General features: G+C 36.0%; 1 long non-coding RNA gene across 2 annotated transcripts; it reads left to right on the top strand.

Annotated features, from left to right (window-relative positions):
• Positions 1-203: 203 nt before the first annotated feature.
• Positions 204-1,805, top strand: LOC103471020 (uncharacterized). Of its 2 annotated transcripts, XR_534571.2 has the most exons (6): positions 204-308; positions 496-585; positions 682-757; positions 903-984; positions 1,093-1,145; positions 1,502-1,805. It is a non-coding gene; the product is annotated as an uncharacterized LOC103471020 (long non-coding RNA). The 2 variants fall into 2 exon arrangements; XR_001776984.1 differs by having other exon boundaries at positions 204-585.
• The last annotated feature ends 1,368 nt before the right edge of the window (positions 1,806-3,173 follow it).

Below are 3,173 nucleotides of genomic sequence, written 5' to 3'. Positions count from 1 at the left end.
CAATTAATTATAATAAAAATAAAATATACTGTCACGTAACTTTTGAAAAAAAAAATAACTTTTTAGAATGTATTTTTTTTTTCTGTCAACTTTCATTTAACACTCCAGTCCAGGTGGTGGCAGTAATGGGCTTTCATGGTTGGTCAAGCAGCCGCCATTAAACTCCAGAGGAAGATTTGCACCGGTGCTAATGGTGGAAATGGTACTACTTCACGGAGTTACTTTTTTAGTATCGTTTTGATATTAAGCAATGTTCCGGCGGAAAACGACAGATGACACCGCGGCGGTCCAACAAGACCGAACTCACGGTAACAAAGCTTTTATGAATAGCACGTGCAGCGAGGCGAGTTGCTTTGTTTGTTTCTTACAGAAAGCGGTCTGTCGTTTTCATAATGCCAAAACAAGTGTAGGGTGAGATTTCGTATTGTAATTTTTTTATTACATGTGATGTTCTAAACTCTTAAAAATACTCGCATCTTTTTTTTTTTTTTTCAGATCTGAAAAGTGACCAAGCCTTACCAGCCAGGCCTCAGACCACGGTGCCGAGGCGCTCTTACGGAGTCCACCAGGACGAACAGACATTCAGTAAGTTATGATTTCACATGTAGTGAATAGTGAACACTCGCATATTTGTAAGGAAACTGATCTTCCGGTCATTTTATTTATTTTGTTATAACACAGTACAGCAAGGCAGAGTGTGGAAAGCAGTAGAGGTCGACAACATGGCGGACGGAGACACATAAACAGGACGAAGCCGGTATGCATTATGTACACTCACTGCGTTGAGTCCCGATTGTGCAATGGCTGGTTGAGAATAATTTTAACTTATTTACTTAAGTATTTTTGAGAAAGCGATATATTTGCTACAATATTTTTTTTTAATTTTACATTTATTTCCACAGACTCCACAGAATAAGAGTCACATTTGTGTCACTCTTCTGGAAAGTTCTGATGTCTGTGATGAGGACAGAGATGCAGCTGTGTGTGAGTATCTACTATTTTAGAATGTTGATGATATTTTATGCTTCAATATTGTTTATGTACATAATGTAATTATGCTATGTATTGACAATGCACAAAAATGTTTTCCAGCTGCATCAAGGACCTACTGCCAGTCATCCAGTTGTAGCTAAAGAAAGAAGCAGGTACGATTTATTACTAATCTAGAGATGTCCCAATTCATTGAATGATTAAAGTACTGTGATTTATTAAAATCCATCAAAGCTAATTATCTGCCTCAGAGTTTGTTAAATTATGTTATACTATTTATTACCAACTGCTTTTAATTATTTTTTTCTTCCAATTGTTTCCAAGTGTTTTCTCTTTTTCATTTAAGTTTTTATTTTCTGCAAAAATGTATTAATATAATGTGTTTTGTTTTTTCGTTTTAATGTCTTATGTGTGCATACTAAGCTGGAAGTTGCCAAACAATTTCACTGTAGTTTCATAATGACTAAAAAATGCCTGTAGCTCATAATGATTGTCTGTTCTGTGTTAACAGCTGATGGAGGAATGCAGAGAGTACTGGCAGCAGAGGAGGTGGCATTATGGGAGGATGGCGGCTATGAGGGGGTGTCAGGATGGACCCCAAGTTCCTCCAACCAGGAGCTCAGTGACATCTGGACTACAAGATAGGAAGAGACGTCAGGTTTACACTACAGGAGAAACGTCAGGTCTACGCTACAGGAGAGACGTCGGGCCTGTCCTGAACGCAACATAATGTTGGATCATATTTGGACAAGAAGAAACACGGCCAGATGGTCCAGAAATGGAAAGCATTTAGGTCTTATTTTGTGTGCAAACAGTAAAAAAAAATAAAAATAAAAAAGAAACTTCTGTGCCTCTTTTATGTTCCTCATATATGAACATGTTGCATATAAACTATCAAATGAATATATTTTAATACAGCATTTATTTTTTATATGGATTTTTTAAAAATACAGCATTAAAAATAATAATGATTGGGGCGGGGTTTATTTATAAATATATAAGTGCTATCCAATGGACAAGCATCAACCAACCAATTGCATGTTAACGATGAAGTGTGATGTCATTGTTTTTCATCCAATGACTGAGAATCCACATGAGTCTGCTGAAGCGCCTTTGCATATGCTAGGCTAGCCGTTCTCAACGTGGGCGGTACCGCCCCCCAGGGGGCGCTGGCGGACATTTTTACAAAAGGGGGGCGCTGGGATGCCTTTGGGGGGCGTTTGGTCGAAGGTAAACTTTACACCTTAAATGCCCCTCTTTAGACTTTGAACAACTTGCTAAAACTATTTCGTAACATTAAAACATGCATGGCTGCAACTGTATGAATGGTAGCTCTTATTCAACAGGAAAGAAACTAAAGTGGACATAACAATAAACCAAGAGAAGATAATACTAATCAAATGAAACTAAATGGAGATGAATGAACAAAATGCAAGAATAAACTAAGAAACCAAAGTAAATACAGAGGAATAAACTGGTATGGCAAGACTTTTGAGCAATAATTAATATAGAGGACTGTATGGCAAGAATAAACAGACACTATTTCCAGATAAAAGGTAAAATAATATTGTTGAAATGTCATTGGTCTGTTGAGACCACATCTAATACTGAGAATAAATATATCTTACAGACCATAACAGTAAATAACTTATCATTTATTTATGTTTTTAATTAGATTTTGATATATTCATTTCTTCAGTATTATTTTTCATGTCAGTGTTAATGTCATGAGGCTGATGACTCTATGACACTTTGAATTTGACTCATTAGAATTTGATTAATAACCAGATTTGTTCTTTGTAATTTCTGTCCAGTAAAACTATATTAATCTATAAATCAATAGACAGATCTATATAAAGATATAATCCATGTTTCTGTCTCATATTTGTATGACATTAAAAGGACCTGGAACTTTTGTTTTTCCACTGAAAGCTCTGGTTTGCACAATAAATGCCATGTGGGAGAAATTTTATGGAAAATACTCTGATGTCCCATTGTCCTGAAGGCAGCACAGAGCTGCACCACAAGAAACCGACAGAAACACTGAAGAGAAGAAGAGCTATGATTAATGTAGTTACAGTTCTATCCATGTTTTAATGTTTCAGAGCTCAGTCATTTTGCAAATAGTTCAAAGTTTAACTGGCATGTTGTACATCTTTTATCTGCTCATTTTGTGCAATATT

This window comes from Poecilia reticulata, linkage group LG10 (assembly GCF_000633615.1).
Source record: "Poecilia reticulata strain Guanapo linkage group LG10, Guppy_female_1.0+MT, whole genome shotgun sequence".
In the NCBI taxonomy this organism is placed as follows: Eukaryota; Metazoa; Chordata; class Actinopteri; order Cyprinodontiformes; family Poeciliidae; genus Poecilia; species Poecilia reticulata.
This window is presented reverse-complemented; position numbering and strand designations above follow the sequence as displayed.